General features: G+C 41.1%; 1 protein-coding gene and 1 long non-coding RNA gene across 2 annotated transcripts in view; both read right to left on the bottom strand.

Annotated features, from left to right (window-relative positions):
- The window catches only part of GAREM1 (GRB2 associated regulator of MAPK1 subtype 1), a 180,346-nt gene that overhangs the window by 87,903 nt on the left and 69,429 nt on the right, over nucleotides 1–23,014 (bottom strand).
- LOC118496681 lies at nucleotides 990–21,650 on the bottom strand. Its single transcript, XR_004899236.1, has 3 exons — nucleotides 19,533–21,650; nucleotides 8,169–8,178; nucleotides 990–1,000 (listed from the first exon to the last, which is right to left on the bottom strand). It is a non-coding gene; the product is annotated as an uncharacterized LOC118496681 (long non-coding RNA).

The following is a 23,014-nucleotide window of genomic DNA, read 5'->3' as shown; positions in this document are numbered from 1 at the left end:
CCAGAGGTTAAATCGACTGTAGATTTTCAGCCATCAACATCCAGAAGAGAAGGTCCTTTTGAAGAGGCTCAGGTGACTTCCTTGCACTTCCTGAAATACCACAGCAGAAGCCCCTGCCGCATCTGACTTCAAGGCGTACTCTGGTCAAGGTTATCTTTCTGGTATCATGAAAGGACTAATTTCAGTATCTTGCTTCCACAAGCACGCACCCCTGCCCCTCCCCGACACAGAGCATGCAATACAGAAACAGTGTTGTGTTAGAAAAACTAAATTCAAAAGCAAGAACTGTATTTATTGATTTCATAAAAGTCGGGTGTGTTAGTGTTAACAAAACAGCCTCTCGTGAATACATTTAAGTTAGTAAAGGACATATATAAAATCCTGTTTTAGCTCATAGACTGATGTACAGAAAACTATAAAATAAGACAAATGTTAACAGCAATAGAAAAGTGTGAAAAAAAAGTACACCATGAGATAAATATAAGCAGATCAATGTTTTTAAATTAAGAATACACCATGTGTCAGGCACACATAAGTGTACAAGCAAAAAAAAAGAATCAAACCCTTTCCATATTTACCTCTTAAGACTTCTTAGTGAATTATTATTGAAATAAACTGACAAGGAAACTGATTTCTAGAGTGTTAAGTTAGTGAAATCACACATAAGTGGCAAAACAAGAACTCAAACCCAAGATGGCTTCAAGTCCGTGCTCTTAGTCATCTACAGAAAATGGACAAAGGTCAGTCAGCGAGACAGAATTGTCTTCACCCTTAACCTCTGGGAAGAACATTGGCTCAGAACAATAACTGAAAATATAACCAGAATGTTTATATTTGCTGACTTAATTTAACTTTTGTTGTGAAACAATAAACATCATCCCAATTGACTTTAACTTTGGTGTTCTACTATTCTGGCAATGATGGGTATTTTCGTTTATTCAGCAACAAAAAGCACTAGCCATCCACACCACAGTGAAAGGCAGTCATCCCACACTCACAGCTGACACCGAAGCGACAGAAACCATACAGACATTCCACAGACTTTCCCCTAAACCCAATGTTTAAGGATCCAAATATTTCACAGGAAATGGTAAAAAATCTTTTAGGAGATTATGATTTCAGAAAAAAAAGCCATATCTGCTTGTTAGGTCTACATTCATCTGATCTCTGTTGTCCACCTTGTATTTATCTAGTCTTTCTGAATCACTTTGTTTTGCACCGGGTTTTGCTGCATGAACATTTCTTATAATGTCTTTCTATTGATAGATTATTAAATCCTATTTACATTTACTGATAAAACCGATAGGTTTGACATGAGCTCTATCATATTTTCCACTTTATATTTATTGTTTATATGATATTAAAACTTCTGCTTTCAAAAAACATGGGGACTAAGGTGAACGTTACATGGGTAAATGGCCCTTCCATATTGCCATGTGGAGACGGGAAATGGAAATGAAGAGCTGGGGTTGGCTAGATTTCTACAGACAACATCATTCCTGCCTAGGTCCCATGCCCACTGGCCTGCCTCGCCCCACCCAAGTCTCACCGCAGGACTCCTCCCACTTCACACTCTGGTTGCCTTTTGGTTATCGACCACTTCCGCTGCAATGCCTCATCAAAAGGCCTTCCTCTGAGCACCAGTCCTAACTTCCTCAGCTTAATCAAGGAAGGAAAGCAGCACCATTAAGATAATTTAAAGTAAGTGTGATTTTTTTTTTTCAGTATGAGTTAACCTTCTGCAGGTAATTCATTTGATAAGTAAATGTTAAAGGAGGAATTCCACTCTTAGGCAGGGAAGGATATACAGAGAAGGAAGATTTCCAGAAGTCCTTTAAATATATTCCCTAGATGTTGCTAAAAGGCCTTAGCACAATAAATCATACATGGTCCTCCAGATCTGACTCCTGTTTATAATTCAGCTCATCTCTCCATTTTCTCTTCTTCAAATCATTGGCTCCACTAGTTTCAAATGGAAGATTTTATTTCATTGAAATATACTACCTGTCTAGGACATGTCTCTCCCCCTCATTCCGCCTTACCCACCCCATGGGCCAGTGGGAGCACTGCCTCGTAATACCGCCAACTGTCCCCTAGTCTAGTTAGGAGCCCTTTCCTGAAGGTGCAGAAGCCTCTGTGTTCCCCTCTATAGTACTACTTCCGATCTTACCCTGGAGCAGTAAATAAGCTCCTGATTTCTTGTGCTTCAGTGACCAGTATAGAGCTTGGCATAGAAGGAAAAGTCCTCAAAAATATTTGCTGCATAAACTAACTTGTAAATGAAGTTATAGTAAGGACCATCTCAGGAGAAGGCACAAAGTTAGTTTTTTAAATGTATCACATTTACATATATTTATGAAACCTGTATATAGTAGAGAAATGTTCTCATTTACTGGGATTCATCCATTCAGAGACCTAAAGGGTTAGTAGTCTAGAAAGCTGTGACAATGCAGTTTTTAATCATCTTCATCCATTTTTACAATAAAGCCTCACCACAACATCAGAATATGAGATAAACTTTGGTTAAAGGCATTAACTAAAACTGAGTACCAGGGTCAACTGGCAGTTACGCAACAAAGAAGAGTGATTTAAATCATATTTTGCTTCCAGCTAGCTGGGAGGTCTACATACCAAAACTGGGTTGGCAGCTCAATTGTTGAGAAAGTCCTACAAATATTCTGGAAAAACCAGTGGGTGGAGTGTAGGTCCTCAGTAATACAGCACTTACTTGTCACCAGGTGAATGTAAGGTTGAGAAACCAAGTGTCATCATCATATTAGGGTTGTGCGCTTCACACCGAACACCCTGCGCCTCAAAACCACACCGTGAATGCTCCTAGTTCTTTTTATTGGAAATGTTTTAGAACAGGAGTTATTGATGTTAGGCTACATGGACAAGTGCCAGCTGGGAGTCTACTTCAACAACATAATCTCCCCTAAGCCCTTCCCTAGTCTTGGAGCTATTGAGTGGTGCTAATGTTCTTAATCCAAAATTTGAATTGCAAAGTTTTAAATGGATTCGTGTCAACCAAAACCAACAACAGTAACAGCAACAACAAAGTGCCACAAAATGAAAACAATAATCACTTTTCTTTTAAAATATATCTATGTAAATCCTTTCACTTTCTGCAAAGCCCAAGAAAGTAGTCTACTTTAATAAAACTGATCAACTATTACCAAACAGTATTTTAAAAAATATCACTTAACTGGTAACAATAATACTCAGTGTTTACATCAGATACTGACTTCTGACTGGTAGAACATTGCTCAGTAGATTTGTACACACAAGTAATACCAGCTGATTTGAGTAAGAGCATCCCTTTCCTTACCATCAGAGGCAATAAACTGGTCGTCTATGACTAAGATAATACTTTGAGTCTAAGGCTCAGACTCAGCCTTTTTCTTCTCCCAAGATATTTTATAACATCTAAGGACAGTCCAAATTCCACTGGTTTACAGAAAATATACTCTTTGGTGGAATTTCTTACACCTCATCTGGTTGCAAGATTTTATGTTACTTATGGTGCATTTTTTCCATGTTGGGCACTCTCTCAGTTTTACTAATACCAATACAATAAACAGGGTCCAGTCTCAATCCTGAGCAAGCCAGGGAGGCACATATGCAATGCAACAAGCGTATGAAGCAAGGGCTCCTTGGGAGTAAGAAGAGCAAGCTCATTCCCAGGAAGGGTGACTGATTGCCCGGGGGTGGGGAAGTCAGGTGAGGCTCACGTGGGAGGTGACACTAATCTGGGGCTTGTGAGACAGACAGGCAGAGCCACAAAAAACATGACATGTTTGAGATTTTCACTCCTAATCTTCGACACCAGGCAAATCTGTCTACCTGCTTAAAAAAATTAATCTTTTAGAGCAGTTCTGGGTTCCCAGCAACACTGAGAAGGTACAGAGATTTCCCACAGACCCCCTGCCCCCACACATGCGTAGCATCCCCCATTATCAATGTACCCCACCAGATTGCTTTATTTGTTACAACTGATGAACTAAACACACATCATTATTACCCCAAGCCCATAGCTTACATTAGGGTTCAGTCTTGGTGTTGTACATTTGTAGGTTTGGACAAATGTATGGTGACATGTATCTGTCAATATCACATCATACAGAGTAGTTTCACTGCCTGTAATCCTGTTCCTTGTATCACCGGTGCTTGGCCCCCCACTGGGAAAAAAGTGTGTAATCAATAAATGTCTGCTACCAACCAGGAACCCTGATCTAAAGGGAGCTCTATTTGCTATTTCAAAACTGTATGGAACTGCTGTGAACCTGTGGATCTTCACATATCTGTTAGCAAGATGTCACCGTCAGGTAATTTTCATGGAATGTCAGGCAAAAATGCTGCATGGTAGACTCGAAAGAGACGTCTAAATATTTCTTCAGTCAGCAAAAACACCGATATACCTCTGCCTGGGGTCATTTTCCTGCTGTCCGCCTACTGATGACCCCTGCATTGCAGGGTCTCCTCTGCACAGTCCCCTCAGATGCTGGGGCTAAGTACCAAGTGGTTAAATTATACATTTTAATGCATGGATGTGGATCTATAGAGCCGGAGCCCTAGTTACTGTTCTAGCTCACTCCTGGCCACCCTTTCCCATTCCTCCACATACTCTTCCCCTCTCTCCACCCCCACCTCACAAGCACACACAGTATGATGTGGCTTTTCAACAAGAAGCGCGGCATTTTGGAGAGGAACCTGAGAAACCTAATTCCCTAGCAATGATAAATAACAGTCAAGTTAAGCAAATAAAAGGCACTGCCTAGCACTTCTGTTTAAACACAGCATCCCCAAGAAAAATCTGCTTTGGGAATGCAACGAAAAATGTGACTGCTGTCCTTTCAGAAGGTGGGCGATTCGGCTGCATTTGACCTGCACACTGCACCTGCACCGCTGCTCCCAGTGAAGGCGGAACAGGGCAGGCGAGGGAGGCATCAACTGTTACTTCTACTGCGCTGCCCTTCCCACAAATAAGCTCTAACACGACTAACCTGGAAGGATTGCATGTTACCAGAGTCCCCAGGGTGAGCAAACGGCCAAACTAATTCTGGACGTATATTCACATCTCAGGGCCCACAGGTTTCTTTAGAATATGGGGGGCCGTGGGGGGTGGAAGATGCGGAAGGCTTTCCACATCATGAATTTGGACAATGATCCAAATTACTTGAAGTCTGCATGTGCTAATTTTGGTATGTTTTAGGGAAGAGAGGGTGACAAATTAGCCTTGTAGAGAGTTGTTGAAGGCCTACCAGTTTACCAATCTGAAACTTTTTCCTTCTACTTTCAGCACTAACAGGCATTGGCTGCTCATGTTATTTGTTGGAGGTTATATATACATAGAGTTTTAAAATGAGAGAATGATAATTGTAAAGTTGCTAATAACTAATACTTTTAGGTGAAAATATCAAGAATTTATTTTGGGGGGGCAGTTGTACCAGTAATGTCTTCTTATTTAATTATTTCCTGATGAACTCAGCCACATCACAGGACACCTTGTACATGAAGAAGAAACCAACTATAACATCAGTGAATTCTCCCAGCATCACTCAGACACATTGTTTTGGTATCTTTCTCCCTGGATTTGTCCATATCATGTAGAAAATAATGAGCAGAAGACTGTGTGTACAGAGGCCTGGCTGCTGGCTCTGGCTCTGATGCTAACCACTTATATGCCTTTCTCTTTCTTCAGCTGTGAAATTTGGAGGATGAACAAGATAAGCCTTCCCTTTGAGCTGTGAGTTGCTGTAAGCATCATCAGAAAGTATAGAAGGAAAAATTTTATTTCCATAGGTGCTAACTGAAGAAAATTATAAAAGTTTCCACTACCTGATAATTTTCACACTACTTTGTGGCAATTTTAAAGTAAATGTGACCACACAGTTTATATCAATATGCTTATAAAAGCATAAGATTAATTTTTACCACAGCCATAATTCCTAATATTTACAATCATGTTTTATAAAATTATTTAAGCCAATGTTCCTCAACTGATAAGCCACACTCTTTTGATTCCTGAATTTCCATTTCCCTTGTATTTACAATTTTAAGATAAATGAAATATTATACAGTGTGTATTAAAAAGGGAGGTTTAAATATTGAGCATGTCACTTTAAACTGTTCAAGTTCAACTCCTGTCACCTTTACCACTTGGGTGGCTACCGGTGAGAGAAGCCAAGGTAACACTAAGATGATGTTCAAACTACCTGCTGTTCACGATCTTCATATACCCTCGTTCTTAGCAATCCAAACCATACAGACACATCATTCATCCAAACACTTGTCATATCCTCTGATAGGTGCTTGAGATACAAAGGACAGTCTGTATTTGCCCTCAAAGAACTCAAAAGGTTCTGGGAGAAAGGTCACTGTAAGTGTGGCAGTGCAACTTTGGAGACAGAGTGTTACAGGAAGGCACCAGAAGAGGCTTCCCAGGTGACGGATGGTCCCTGCAGCTGAGGAGAGCATGGCCAAAGGAAGGACACAGCGGGAGCAGCACCAAATGTTGCAGAAATGTACAGGGAGGACCTGAGTCACAGGCCACCTGACTTTGTCGTACTGACTTTCGCCTGTTGGCCTGGAGATCCATGAAAGGATTTAAAGCAAAGGTGTAAGGTGGTTAAATAAAAAATACTGTGTGGCTTAAATACCAACAATCTTCTTGGCTACTGTGTAGGTAGCAAATTTGGAGGGAACAAAACTGGAGGCAGTTCAAAAGCCACTGTGGGTGAAAAATGAAAAGGTTTTGAAATTAGGGCAGCAGACCATGTTTTTTTAAAAAGGACACATTTGATATGCAGAGAAGATAGGATCTTAAGTCACAGGATGTGGGGGATGAAGTTGTGGGAAGCCTCCCAGATGTCTGCCTTGGGTGGTGATGCCACCAAACAGGATACAGGAAGAAAAGCAGGTGTCAGGGTGGGTGGTAACTCGAGAGCCAGCTATCCTGAGCTGAGTGGGACACTCCCAAAGGCCTATCTCAGGAAGAGGAGTGGGCCACGGATGGCACTCTGGGCAAGACACATCACCAAGGGGCGGGTGACACGTAGGGTGAGAGAGCTGGCACAGAGACCAGGAGCATGTGGTGATGTCCTGGCAGTCTAGTGGTCCCAAATTTCAAGGAGAAAAACACAGATAGTTTCAAATGTGGTAGAAAGACCCAGCAAGAAAAGGACAGGAGAATGTCCATTATGGAAAAAGTGGGATGCATTAAGTGCCTTAGTAGAAGCTATTTCAGAAAAGTTATAAGAACAAAAGTCAGACCTCAGTGAATTGTAATGTAAATAAGAAGTAAGGAGCAGCCCTGGCCAACTAGCTCAGGTGATTAGGGCGTCATGCCGACACACCAAGGCTGTGAGTTCCATTTCTGGTTAGGGCACATACAAGAAACCACCAATGAATGGATAAATAAGTGGAACAACAAAGCAATATTTCTCTCCCTCTTTCTCAAATCAATTAAAAAAGAAAAGAAGGAATTGGTTGAAGAGCTGTTAGATATAGAGTTAGAGTTTGGGCAGATTTATGTTTTAAATCTCACTACCTTGAGACAGCCAACATCGACATTTTGATGGCCATCTTTTCACACATTCCTCGGTGAGCATGTATTGAGTATATATATGTACATAAATATAAATATAAATATCTACCTACATACTTACATATATAGATACATACACAATAATGTACAGAAATAAGGAATATTTATTGCTGACAAGGTTAATTATGTACTAATAAAGTGAAGTATATCTTCACACTTACACCACCCTTTAAGTTATCAGAAACACAAACATACACACAAAAGGAAGCATAGTCTCTCTTCTGAATCAAAACCCAAGACCTTTAAGTGATGTATACTACCCTCTGACAAAAGAAATCTGTGTCTTACTCTTAGAAACATAACAAAGAACAGTCAGTTTAAGAATAGACACACCCAGTTCTATTGAGTTTTAGAAGGTGGAGAGCAATTACCCACTTGGAAAGTCTCCAGGGGTTTAAACGTACTATCGTGTGAATAGAGCCCTAGGAGCTATACCTCCTAGCAAGGGGGTACTGAGAATATACACCCAAAGAATGGCACCCAGTGAGTCATCACAGAGGGGCAAGTTCCACCCTGTGAAGCTTCCACATCTGCCTTCCTCACCACCACAATGAAGAACAACACACAGAGCTCTCTAGTGTGGTGTTGCAATGTCAACAAAGCTGGGAATACTGGTTAAATTGGCCTAGTCGGCTGAATGGGCACTGGATTTGGCTTGGGTTTGCTTTACCAACAAATGGGGCAAGAGGTCAGACTTGCAACACAGGAAAGGTACCCTCTGAGGACTTGCAGAGAAGAGAAGGTGTGACATGGGTTGTTAATGAAAAAACTGAGTGGCGTGTTGTGTTTTTTTGTAAAGGGACAGAGACACAAGAAGCTTCATTTTGATTACAGCTCTCTCCTTACCCTCACTCTTACTATCACTGTTCTTAGGCCAACTTTCCTTCTATAGAAGTTATCCTGGCAGTTTTCAGAAGAAACACATTTGATAAAGTAACTACCTGAATATTTATTTTCAACTAAAGAATGAAAAACTAAATAGTCAAATAGCCTAGCTGGAGGAGATACAGAAAAATCTTCGGTCAACTTGGAAGATAATTTCATTTCTTATTTAGAATGTGAAAATTCAACTCTTTCTGTCTTAATAGACATGTTTTAATAGAACAAAATATTATTATCTACTTGGTAAAAACTAGGTTCCATTTTGGGGAGGAGAGACTTCTTTCCACTACCACGAACAGATACGGGTGCAGTGTCAAGGGAACTGTGGGGTACAGTCGACAAGAGTAGGTGGAACTCCAAGTGCGCAGCAGTCCACTGGCAACCAACACATCGTCCTTCAGGGGAACGAGTCAAAGGGGACGTGGATAAGAGGCACTTCCTGCAGGGCTCGTCACATCCAGTCCCCTTGGCTGAGTTCCCCAGGGAACAGAAATACTTTCACTCACAGAAAGTGGAAAATGATGTAGAAGGCAAAGAGGACTTTTATCTTCTGGTTTGGTCAAATTAGAAAAAAATTAAAAAAATATCTCTCTATTTTCTCTTCTTTCATGTTTTCCCAAGACTCTGATAAGAACCAGTGAGAACAAGTAAATTTTTCAGGTCTTGAGGATGTACCTTTATGTAAGCGAAGCCACCTGAAAATAAGGCGTCTGAAAGAAGCGGCCAAAATGGACCAGCTGTCACACAATATGCTCTAGCTGCCCACAGGTATTTCCGTAAGGAGGTCACTTAGGTTGGTCACTATGTGTCATCCTCAATTGTTTTCAACCTGCAGAGATATATGAACCTGGTAATTTTCCATCATCTGCTTTACAGTGAACTAGATTTACTGTTATTTATGAGAAGCCTCCTTTATTATTTTTGTAAATCAGTCTTCAAGACTTTATAAAGCTACAGATCAGAATTTCTGGTACATGAACACATTGGTATTCTCCCTGAATAAATCGTGCAAACACAGTGCTCATTATTGATGGACAATGGACTTACAAATTTCATTTTGCCAATACACTGACTGACAGCTTCGGTGCTTAAAACCTAGCATGTGATTTCAGCAGCTTTCATAAACAACAGTGATAAGACTGGCAGAGCTTTAGCTTCTGCTGAAGACTATAAACCCAGCATTCACACCATGACTTCCCTATCAGTGTTTCATGCACGGTCGTCAGAGACACGAGGATCACTCGAGGAGATGTTAGAAAGGTGACACTATGTCAGCATGTCTCATAAATTCCTTTTCTGGCAGTTAGCTAATTTGTTCCTTGTGTTCCATCGTTACATACCACCCCGCTTCTTGCTCTTTGTCTGTACGGTAATTAGGGAGCTGCCTTTAATTTGCAGGTTGATTTTGTTGATACAAGTTTATGTATTCTTGGATCAGTGACTTAACTCTCACCTTCCCAGCAAGTAATAGTCTCCTTGATGGCATGTGCCCATATAATAGGATAATATTCTACCACTACCTTATTTAATCCAAACCGATAATCAATGACCATATTTTTTGGACTCTAAGACACCCCCTCCAAATCTGGGAGGAAAATGGGGGTGCATCTTTATAGTCTGAATGTAGCTTACCTGGCTTGCTGTGGGGGTAGGGTGGCAGTGGAGTGGGGTCACAGGAGGCAGGAGCCTCCTATTTTTCTCCTTTAAAACCTATGGTAGGTCCGTCTTATGGTCTGAAAAATATGGTACTCACTTTATGCTAGACTCTTCCTTAGATTCAAGCAAAACAATGAACTCCAACAAAAACAAATTTTGCATTAACTGAAATATACATAATATCAAGATGATAAAGTAAAATAAAAAAAGACACACAGAAAATGACTGAGTGATTCTAAAAACAGATACTGTTCGGTGTAATATGTGCCTTTGAGAACAACTCAAAATGGTAAATGACACGTAATTTAATACTTGTTCATGTATTCAATTGTTCAACCATTTAAGCATCTATATTGTACTTGGCACACTGCATGGTACTATGAAGAATGCAGAGATAAACAAAATATTATATTCAAGAGTTTACAATATAGGAGCAGACACATGTAAAGTGCATTCATATAGTGAAGTACCAGCCATGGTTTAAATAAAGTACTATGACACTCTTAAGAAAGAAAAGCCCTCCTAATAGCAGAAGTTAAGGTGAGTGAAGTTAGAATGGCTTGGAGACCAGGGACCATTTGTTTTAAGCACAAAAGACAACCAGTTGTTTCTTAAAAAGATGCTAAGTATATGAAGGACTAGGAAAACCTAGATCTACTAAAAGTAATGCTTAGCAAAAGGATGGTTCATTATAGTTTACAGAGTTTCTATAGTCAATATATTTAACATTCACAAATATTACTATCCCTATTTTAAAAATGTGAGGACTGAGAAAGGATAAAGATACATTTTGAGGTCACAGAGCTGGTAATATAAATTGCAGAAACAAGGACTTAAATGTATGACTTCTGACTCAATGTCTAAAACCCAGTCCACTCCACTAAGAGTCTGCACACCTGAGATCCTAAACACTGGTGGGACTGCAAATACCAGGCTATGTGGGTTTTTCACAGGTTCATCGGAATTTGGGGGACCTCATATCTTACTCATTCAGACCATTTAAACTGAGTCCAGAATCACCTGAGAAACCCAATACATTCAAAAGGTGACAACTGGAGTAATCTTTCCCTTGAATTAGGTCTCGTGTAGGTACAGCCCTGTCATGCTAGATGGCCTGCCCACCTGACAGGCAATCCAACTGGAGACCATTTGAGTCAAGGCAGTGGTTGGGAGCTAGAGCCAGTGACTTGGAATTGGTCCCAACATTGAATGGATTAAAAAGAAAGACACTGGTGCATGTCTGGCCGTTCAGTCCAGTTTATGTCCACTTTGTTTGGAACGTGATCAAGTAATCTGGTCAAGATTCACTCCTGACTTATACGGCCCTTCAAGAATAAGAACTGCCATGACCTGCCACGGTGCCGTCGCGCACACACTGCCTGGCACCTTCATTTCTGACAGGGGTCTGTTTGTCCTCAGAGGAGTTTGAGAAAATGTGGACAATAACCTTAAGAAAACTGTCTCATCATACATACCTTGCCAGTTGTAAATAAGATCCTCCATGTGAAGGTAGGAGAAATTTTAAATATTAAACAAATCTACATATAACATTTAACATGTTTTTACATGCCAACACAGAATCACTTTCTTACCAAATAATGGAGGAGTTGACATCTCAAGGCTTAACTGTCTTCATTGAGGTTGAGAGAAATAAGGTCTTTCAAAGGAAATAAGAATATATTCTAGATACTGCGTTACTCTATTGGGTTGGCTAAAAAGTTTGTTTAATTTTTTCCATATAGTGATTCCAGTAATGCTTAGTTGTTTTTAACTTCATTTGAAACAGTTTTGTTAGATTGTATGGTGACAGCTGTCATATCAGTGTGCATTTAAAAAAAAACACATCAAAATTGGTGAACTTTTGTGCAGCCATTTTAATATTGAAGATGGAAGAAAATAAACATTTTTCTTGTTGTGCTTTGTTATTTCAAGAAAGGCAAAGATGCAACTGAAACACAAAAGAAGATCTGTGCAGTGTATGGAGAAGGCGCTGTGACTAATCGAATGTGTCAAAACTGTTTTGCGAAGTTTCTTGCTACTATTCACATTTTGGTCTTTGCTGTGGTGTTGCCTTATGCATTGGAAGATGTTTAGCAGCACTCCTGGCCTCTGATCATTAGAAGCCAATAGTGGGAGATAGCCAACATACTCAAAATATCCAAATCAATAAAGTTATTGGTGAAAATGAAAAATGTGTCTTTTATAGAAAAAACTAAATGGACTTTTTGGCCAACACAATACTTTGTAAAAATTACATTTTCCACTTGGTTATTCCTAGTATATTAGAAACATTACTGATTTTATAATCTAATCTTACATCTGACCACTAAATTCTGATATTAATTATAATCTTTGGTTCAGTTGATCTACTTGGATTTTCTAGTGAGACAAATCATATAATAATTTCTCCTTTCTTTCCAATGTTTGAAATCTCATTCCCTTTTTTGTCTTACTGCATCAACTACAAACCGACAGCAAGAGCAGCAGAGAACACCGGCCTGGCTCTCAGTATATGCTTGGTGCTCTTCTAAGGATGGTGGTTATAGGCTCATCTCAGCCTTGTCACAACTACATGACATAGGTATTATTACCTCCATTTTATAAATGATAAAAATGAGGTGCAGAAAAGTTAGGCAACATATATGAAAAATAAGATAACCTCTACAGGGTCGAGCCAGGACAATGAACCTCCTGTGCTCATCATCATTTTGGTATATAGTACATACTCAAGTTTTGAGTTGGAAAGCAAAGCCATCAGGCACCAGTAAGAACTGAATACCCTGCCTCCATTCATATGTGAAATCCTAAAGCCCAGAGTGATAGTATTTGCGGGTTAGGGCCTTTGGGAGAGGCTCAGGTCATGAGGATGGGACCCTCATGAATAGGATTAGAGCCCTTACAAGAGACACCCCCACAGAGCTCCCTCTGTGGGGGGGACACAGTGCCAGACACAGGGAGAAGTCCGCCTCTGCATCCTGGAAGAGAGCCTCCACCAGAAGGCGACCAGAAGTGTGAGAAAATAAATCTCTGTTGTTTACAAGCCAGGCAGTCTGTGGTATTTTGTTACAGCAGCCTGAATGGAGTAAGTCAGCCACTGAAGAGTAGAGGTGAAAGTGGGAATGCTCGTCTTATTCCTGACTCTAGTGAAACCGGTACCACCTAGTTGTTTCTTGCCATAGGGAGGGGGGCTGCATTTGAGCCTTTTCCAGGAATCCCAAGGTGTCTCCTGCCACCTCAATATTTTGGAGTCCATGTCATTCAAGGTCTAGCTTTACTACTGGGCCAGTGTGGCTCTGCCCTGCTGCTCAAGCATGGAGACCGTGGTTCGGGGATGACTGGACCCCAGCAGCTCTAGTGAACACGGTCCCTTCTACACAGCAACATGCTCGATGGCTGCCACTGGGGACTCACAAAACCACACTGTCACAGAGAAGACAATTTCTTCGTGGTTCCTGCAACAGGTAAGATGCATCATCTGATCGTCCTTCTACCACCTTACAAACAAGGCTACTCACTCGCTATTCAACACTGTGTAAGTGTGTGTACATCCAGGAGGTGAAGTTATCTAAGCCAGGACTTCTGTAGTCCAGCTTAAATGTCTTTATTCTTTATGTGTCTATAGTTGTCTGCACTGTTAATGCAGACACAGGGCTTTTGTTCAGATAAAAGGGCTGCTCTTTCTCCTACCTGTTTATACCTTGATACCTAGAAGACAGGTCTGCATGGGGCTCCCATGGAATGTGTGAGCTTTTCCTGCTAGATGAGCAGAAGGATGAGAGCTAGATGAAAGAACACTATGTATGTCTATTGTTGATAAGAAAGTGAATGGTAAAAGAAAGATGGAAAAACAGAACAATTACAGCCTCAGTTGACATGCTTTCATATAGCTGAGATTATACCTTTCTTCATGATTCACTCAGCCTGCCCGTGAGAGACTCTGGAACAGCCCCAAGGTATAATAGAATGTATTCATGTATTCTTTTTCATTTCCACCTTACTTATGCAATTTGCTAGTCACAAAGGGCCAGCCCCACCTGCTGCCAAAGGGTTGTATTAAAACATAAATACAGTATCATGGGAGTGAACACCCTGTTACTGGCATACAAACCAAACCCAGAAGTTTTCTGAGAACCCTGAGACCTGGCCATGGAGGTAGGTTTCAGGCTGAGGGCTCAGGATTCACTGTTGAATGGCTGCAGGTTTGAATCTTGACTTTACCATCTATTGGTTGTAGGACGTTGGCTAAGCCCACAAAGCCCTGGTTTCCTCATCTGGAAAGGAACGGTTTCTAAGATTAAATGAGACCTTGGTCCAGCATGATGCACGGGCCCAGCCACCACACAGCGGATGCTCTCAAGTGCTCGCTCTGTGGGTCTCAGGTGTCACCATCCTTCCTCTCCAGCTGTCCCTCACCCTCCACACCACTGATCAGCATCTATTCAATTATTAAGTTGATGTCTGAATATGTCCAAAGACCCGCAGGAGCACTGCTTCGGTGTGTTCTCTTCTTCCTGTGTGGACTTTCTCTGCAGTTGCTTGAAGTTAAAAGGTTGGGAAGGGACGGAACTGGTGATACTTCTGTTGAGGGAGGGGGGTGTCCCAGAGACAACATGCTAAATTCTTAGTCTCAGCAGCGTTTTAAGAACTGTACATTATGCTGATATATAATGCAATCTGAAGCAGGTAGACATGGTTTTACAATGTTGTTTTAATTCTTTTAAACTCTGTTTGTCTTAGGTATTTACAGATAGCCCCATTTTTAACATAAAGGGAGAAGAAAAGAGCCAGGGCAGTCCTGAAGAGCAAAAAGCTTTGCAGCTAAAGCGACTGCTCCTTTGCTGCCCCCTGAATTCGCCTGCCCTGACACACACAGTTGCTGATGGTCTCATGCAGTGTGAGCAGAAAGTAGTGTCAATTCACAGACTATTTAACTGTTTTTTTTTTTCAGACCAGGCAATGGCTTGTTATGCTTTGGAAATCAACTCAGATGCTGGTTTTCTAGACAATGTCTGCCTGACAGCCTCTGTCCAAAAAAGAATTTTCTTTTCTTTTTTTAATCTTCTTTTCTTAGATAAGTCCCTTTAACATTTCATAAAATAAGGGCTTGGTGATGATGAACTCCTTTACCTTGACCTTATCTGAGAAGCACTTTATCTGCCCTTCCATTCTAAATGAGAGCTTTGCTGGATAGAGCAATCTGGGATGTAGGTCCTTGCCTTTCATGACTTGGAATACTTCTTTCCAGTCCCTTCTTGCCTGTAAGGTCTCTTTTGAGAAATCAGCTGACAGTCTGATGGGAACTCCTTTGTAGGTTACTGTCCCTTAAAAAAAGACATGTATAGTAAAAGGACAGCAAACTCACAGTTACTAACAACCACACCTAAAGCAAAACCAAAAGAAACTAAGCAAACAACTAGAACAGGAACAGAAATGGAGATCACATGGAGAGTTAGCAACAGGGGAGTGGGAGGAGGAGAGGGGGAAAAGGTACAGAGAGTAAGTAGCATAGATTGTAGGTTGAAAATAGATAGGGGGAGGGTAATAATAGTATGAGAAATATAGAAGCTAAAGAACTTATAAGTATGACACATGGACATGAACTAAAGGATGGGTGGGAGAGGGTATGCAGGGTGGAGGGGAGTGAAGGGGAGAAATGGGACAACTGTAATAGCATAATCAATAAAATATATTAAAAAATTACAAATAAAAAAAGAATTTTCAATAATACAGCAGAAAATGAAACGGATTACCAATAATAATAAAGGCGAGACAGCAATAATAATAATAACAAGTGTCTGAGTTTCTCTGCACTGTCCCAGTGCCATTGTGGCCTGGATAACTGTTAGTGTAGGATGTTCAGCAGCATGCTCAGTCTCCACCCACCCGGTCACAGTAGGCCCCCTCCCCAGCTCAGGTGACAATGAACAAAGCCTCCACATGTCACCCAATGCCCCAGGGAGGTGAAGGTGGGTACAAACTCTTACTTGGTTGAGTAACTTGCTTGCTCAAACTTGGTTGAGAATTACTGGTCTACTATTGTTAGAGAAAGGAAAGAATCATTTTTTTTTTCTTAAATAAGGATGTAACAGTTAAGAATTGTGACAAATTCCATAACAGATGTTTTGATCTCAACAAGTCAACCTACAGTACTTATATTCTCCTTCACAGAGAAATTTCTTTATCATAGTATTGGAAATAGATAATCAGACTATTTTATTCAATTCATGAAACTTTCCTAGATTTTTAAACAAAAACAAGTCTCACTGGATGTAGGAAATAGGTAATTGCCAAATATAGGCAAAGTTATTAACTCTTCATGGTATCAATCTTTCAAAGCTTGAGATTTTTGTGCATTTCCCCCCCATTACCTGATCCCTGACTCCAAACATACTTTTCTGGGGAACCCCTACCTCTGATGCACCTGGTAGGCCCAAGAATTAAAAGGATAAAAGCATCCTTGCCAATCCAGAACGCTAATACCTGAGATGTTGGAGAAACTTCTATTAGAAGGACCCTAGTATCCCCAAAAATCACAAAGAGGTTTTAAAAGAAATCCAAATATTTTCTTACTCATTTCTTTTCAGACACATTTTAGTTTGTTACAAAATATACTTTAAAAGAAAAGAGTTTTTAGCATAAAAGAAAATGGTAGAAATAAATTTGCGCCATTGGAACAAGTGTGAGTAAGCAAGTGCCTATTCCTGGGAGGTTAAAAAAGGTTTGTTTCCTTAAAAACCAGACCAAAAAAAAATCTCAGAACATCTTTCTCTCCTTTTTTTCTTGTTTCTGGCAACTGGAGATCAACTTCTTCAGTTGATCTCCTTCCTCAGCATTTCCCTCAGCCCAGTTCAGGACTTCACTGTCTTTCATTGGGTCTGTCCGGTTTCTCTCACCTTCCTCTCATCCTGCACTCCGAACCAGTGGGGGAGGGGGTGCAGGTGGGGAAGTGTGGCGCCTCTTATCAACTTTTAAAAAGGAAGGTTATGTGAGGGACCGCCCCCCTCCCCAAGGCCTAGAGATTACAGTTCCTATCAGTCATACTAAAATTCAAATTCCTTCACTTTTGTTCCAAGCTAGGTTTTCAGCCTTATTTTCTAAGTACTCCTTCATCTTCTACCTGACAAATAATTTAAATGATCTCCACTACTGCCCACAATCCAAACCTCTGTGCAAGCCGATACTTTGTCTAGATGCCCTTTCCGCCCATGTTCACTGGGAGGCCCTCACATCCCACTCCCAGGCAGAACTGACGTCTCCTCACCAGCAGGTCCAAGGCATCTGCTTGTGCCTCCAGTAGAGCACTGGGTCACTGCTCTGACTAGCCAGGTCGGGGCTTAGAGCCTGCTCCATGGGCATGAGAAACCAGGCTTCTTCCCCATAACCCTACTAAAAGGGTTTGTCCTTTAAAGATCAGTCCATTTCAGTTTGGTCAAAAATATTTATTGAGCCCATAAATGATTGACGCATGAGCTAGATTCTTTGAGAGACAGGACTGCCCTCAAGGAGCCTTTGGTGGAGAGAAGAATCAGAGCAAGACTTAAACACTCTTGGGCACAAAGTGTTATAGATCCCAAAGTGGAAGACTGAAAAAGGACCTGATCTATATACATGGTGTGGGAAATTAGGAAAAGCTTCTCAAGGAAGGTGGGATCTGAGGTAGGATTTCACAGCTGGGTGGTGACTCTGACGTGTGAGCCCTCCAAGTACTAGAAACAGGGGGGACTGGGTGGGGGGCTGAGGAGCAACAAGGAGCCCAGTGGGGGTGGGCTGGCACCTGGTGGATGTCTACTGTACAGTAGTCCTCTTAGTCCAATCGGGAGACCCAGACCTCCGCTGCCAGGCCTCAGAAGCGCCCTGTGTGAGACAAGGGTCTGCAGCCACACGGGGGCGCCTCTGAAAAGTTGAGGTCAGTGGGCAAATGACAGAGCCATAGTTGTAGTTGAGAAAAACTGACCTGACAACAGCACAGATGACTGACTGGAAGGGAAAAGGAGGCACGTGGGTCTTTGGAGCAAGTGAGACCCCGTGAGAAGAGTTGCAAAGGGGGAGCAGCCGTGCCAGGGGCTGTGCAGGCAGCCTCAATGAGACTCAGTACACAACTCTTGCAGGGTCATGAGGTGGACAGAAGGCTACAATTCCCACCCAGCGTGACCAGCTTCTTTACTAGAAGGAAGCCAATATGATGAAATGGTGTGAAGGGCTGTAAGGGAAAATGTAACTGGGTGTTAAACTCATCAATATACAAAAGACATGAAGGGAGAAATGGAATATTTTGAATGTTTATGTGCCCATTGCATTTCATTTACCTACGATGTTTATAGCGACAAGAAAATAAAAGCTCCGTATTTATTTTGCTTGTCTCACCCTCATACAGTGGCTTGACTCACTCTTAGGGACAAACCCCATTATGTTCGATTCACCACTTCTAACAAGCTGAATGCCCTGGTGATGTATACCTTACTAAAAATGCCGCACAGGAAGTATGTGAATCATCACTCCTCTTGCCCTAAATGTCAGAGTTTGCAGGGTACACATGTTTCGTTGTTTTTCTGCTATGAGTACACCCGACAACCACATAGATGGCTAAGTGGTTTAACAGAAGGCCAGCGCACAATTTAACTGGAGAATGAGTCACAAAGGTAAGTGGTTCCAATTCTTAGAAACGGAGTGGAGTGACTTCAGGAAGTTTTACCAGCATAGCAATCAGTTTTGGGAGGCATTATTAAGTCTGTTTTGGGCAAAGAAAAAAAAAACTCAAAGCAATTCCTAAATGCTGAAAGGGAACCTTTTAAAAGGTCACACTACTTCTTAGAGGTACAAATTCAAAATGGAAATCGAATTATGAAGTAAGGCGAGCCCATCACCACCCATGCTATAAACACTCCATTAACAGTGTGGTTTCAGGAAGCTTGTTCAAACTTTCCACCTGATGTTAATCACATTATCTCATAGGTTAAATTATACTCGAACCAGAGTTATCCCTTTCAGAACCCAACTTTCCATTCAGTACCAACACGAGAGTGAAAGAGAAATAGAAAACATCAGCCCAGGAGTTTTGAACCTCAAACACCATCCCTGTTTTGTGCCAGAGTTTTTGTTTTGTTTTATTTTCTCGACTGTAGGTTTTCTCTTTGTAGATGATTTGCAAGCATTCTGAGAGTAAACGGGGTAAAATGTGAAGATGGCAATCGAGGGATTCTCATTTTTTTTATTCAAGTTACTTTACTAATGTTTTTAGATCAAGAAAAGCCACATAGTATGATACCAGAAAGCTTTCCACTGTATTTACTTGTGTTCCCCCTTTCCGTATCTCCCATAAAGCTCTTATTTTAAGAAGAAACTAATAAAAGAAAATGTCTTTCTCCCAGAATCCCCCCCCCCCCCACACGTTTTCCTTTTTTATGTTTAAATCACTACCACCAACAGGGTCAGCCCCTGGAAGCTAGCCAGAGCTGTGAGTAATCAAGTCTCCCTAGGAAGCCACTCGCTGGATGGTTCCACCATGCTGTGAAAACAGGCTCAGGGCTGCCTGAGCTCACCTTTCATTGGCTGCTTTCCACACACACTTCACACCGGAACAAAACAACCCAGTGAAAGGAGAACCTTCTTCCACTCTTATAGAAATTACTTAAGACTATAATACAAACAGGATTCAAGGATGGGGGCAGAGTGGTTTTCGTAAGAATACCACTAAGAGTTCCACAATACACTGGTTAATATGTCAGTCAATTTTTTCTTTTTTATTACAAAAATTTTTTAACATATAGAAAATTAGGGTAATGTGAACACCCATTACCCTTCACCTAGATTTAATAACTTTAATGGCTTATCCTATATTCATCTATTTTATGGTTTTTATAAATTTTAATCACATTTCCCCCTGAATAATTCAGCATGCACCTCTAAAAATAGAAATATTTCCCTTCATAACTACAATACTGGTATCACATTAACAAAATTAAAATGATTCCCTAAAATCTCATCGTGAATATCACTCAAATTCAAATTTCCTTGGGTAATTTATTCTCAACATTTAGAATTGAGACTAGAAGGGTATCCTAAAGGTTAATACCAATCCTTGAGTCATTCTTTCATCAAAGGCAGACGCTTACATTATTTTTTGTGTCTGTTTTGAGTTAGAATACCAGGCTGAATGCCCAAGTGTAAAAGACACCGCTACCTAACTTCTGACCACAACCGCCATGTGTACCAGCTATAGAAATTACATCACTAAGAAGTTGAGTAGGAGTAACAAATGTCTCTCAAGGAAAATAAAAATGGGAAAGACCATTTCCCAGACACCAACCTATCAATATTACATACTTAATTAGTTTCCCTTTTTTCTCTTTTGAATCATTCTTCCTAAAATAAAAAGATTCTTCTGACTCCATTATTTTTTAAAAATGCATATTAAAAGCCATTAGCTCCTATGTCCTATCTCCTGGCTTCTCTCTAAAATATCTTGACAAAATTATTGGGTTGGTCAAAAAGCCCATTTAGTTTTTTGTTTTGAGGGAAGTTAAAGACAACTAAGCACTACTAGAGCCATCGTAAGGAAAAGAACTAAACACACTTTTTGGCCAACCCAATAGCGGATCCTTGCTTGCTATCTCACTTTCTGCTAGGTTTTAACCCCTTTTTTAAATCTAATTTCCTCCCTTTTATTCACTTAGGTGCCCTTTTGAAGACCACCAACTTCCTTAGTCACACTTAAAAGACCCCTCCTTTCCCAGGCTTCCCCGGGTCCTCCCTGCGTCCAGCAGGTGCCCGCACTCTGGCCTTCCCTCCCCACACCGGGCTGTCCTGAAAGCTCTTCCTGTCTCTGCCTTCTTCCTGGTGATTTACTCAGGGGTGGGAATGTCACCTGGATGCAGATGGCTTATAAATGTGGAAGAGGTTATGATAAATATATATTTACTTAATTTTCTCCTAAAGCTAGGTGTGAAAGGAGAGAAAAGTGAAAGCTGAGTCAACTTGCTGATTCTAACAACAGATCTCTCTTCTCTAGGCTGGTTAGAACACCTTTCATGTGGAAAGTGACTCCAACACTTCCCGGGGGACAAGGTGAGGGAAGCAGGCCTGGCCCCATGCAGCCTGGGTTCCAGTCGCGCCTGTCAGCTGGCTAGTATCCAATATACTTAACATCTCTAAACCTCAGTTTGGACTTCTGTGAAGTGCAGATCATACTAGCACCTGCCTCATGGGATGGTTGTGAAAGCTACATGAATAAATACAAGTGGTGTGTTGAGTTACCACAGTGCCTAGAAAATATTAACCACTCAATTAATTGTAGTTATTGCTAATGTGATCTAAAGATTCAGTTATGAAAAATGGTTATTTCTTAGATATCTAATATTTATTACTGGCAAAACTGGCTGGGATAATGTTCCTTAGAATACTGTATTTGCCCTGGCTGGTGCGACTCAGTGGATTGAGCGCTGGCCTGTGAACTGAAAGGCTGCCAGTTCAATTCCCTGTCAGGGCACATGCCTGGGTTGTGGGCCAGGTCCCCAGCTGGGGGTATGCAAGAGGCAACTGATTGATGTTTCTCTTGCACATTGATGCTCTCACACATCAAGGTTTCTTTCCCTCTCCTTTTCCCTCCTTTCCCCTCTCTCTGAAAATAAATAAATAGAATCATAAAAAAATACTATATTTGTTGTTTAGGATTACTTCAAAGAAAGTTTGGTTACTGTCCATATATCACCTCAGCTTCATCCCACGGAACAGAGAGAGCACACACAGTGTTCAACATGAGTAGTTACTTTTGTGAACGGATGATTCATGCTAATTAAACTCACAACCCAGGAGAATAAAATTAGCTTGTTTCGACATTTCCTTTTGTTCAGTAATTACAATTCCAGGTTATGTCAGATACCACATTAGTACAATTTTGCCCGAGAGACAGACACTGCACATCTACACGTCTGGTTTTCTAATAACAGGCACTGCAGATATAAATGCAGGTGCTTGCTGAGTAAGGGCCTTGCAGACTTCATGGGCAACTCTTCCCACCCGTGTGCTCCAAGTGCCACTTACTTCTGTACATATTGTAGCAGGAAAGGAAGCACTGAGATCATGTTAACTTGTTATAGATTCACCAGATTTGCAGGAGGATGAGAATTTAAAAATAGAAGCCAAACGTGGCTGGAGTTTATCTCAGATGCTTCTGTTCAAGTAGCAATCTGCTCATCCACGATGACAGCACACGTTCCAATCAAATGATCTGAATTTCCACACGGTCAGTGAGGATTCCAGTGCTTCCAAATTGATGGACCTCGGGGACACAGGCACCTCCCACCTCACCCACGTGTCTCTACAGAGAGGTTTTTGGGTTGGTTTTCATGAGCGAGGTGATCACAAAGAGGTAACATATATTTTGTACTCATCATGTGCCAGGCACGGTGTTGAGTCATTTACACCACTCAGATCTCAGAGAATCTTCATGACATTTTAAAGGCAAATCTCTGTTTTATAGACTGGAAACTTGGGAGCCTCGAAGGGCATATAAAATCCCAGAGGCAATGGCATACCCAGGTTTTTGTGAAGCCCGAACTTTATATTAGTTTATAGAGAAGAAAACAAAATCAAGTTGTGAATTCTAAACTACACTCAAGGCCCTAGAAGGGGCGAGCATTAAAGAGGGGCCCTGGCACATGAGCTTTAACGGTAACCGGTTTGGGTAGCTTGACTGACCAGTCAGAGCTGCAGAAATGAAAGGAATTTGATGAATAGAAATATGAACTGCAAAATGACAATCATGCACCTTTAGAAACTCTTGCTATGATTCAGTTGCACTAGGTTTAACAAACTTTGTTTAAACAGCTTTTGTTGTTGTTTAATAAGTCAGGATACATGGAGGGGGGAGTG

Source organism: Phyllostomus discolor, chromosome 9, assembly GCF_004126475.2.
Source record: "Phyllostomus discolor isolate MPI-MPIP mPhyDis1 chromosome 9, mPhyDis1.pri.v3, whole genome shotgun sequence".
Classification (NCBI taxonomy): domain Eukaryota; kingdom Metazoa; phylum Chordata; class Mammalia; order Chiroptera; family Phyllostomidae; genus Phyllostomus; species Phyllostomus discolor.
This window is presented reverse-complemented; position numbering and strand designations above follow the sequence as displayed.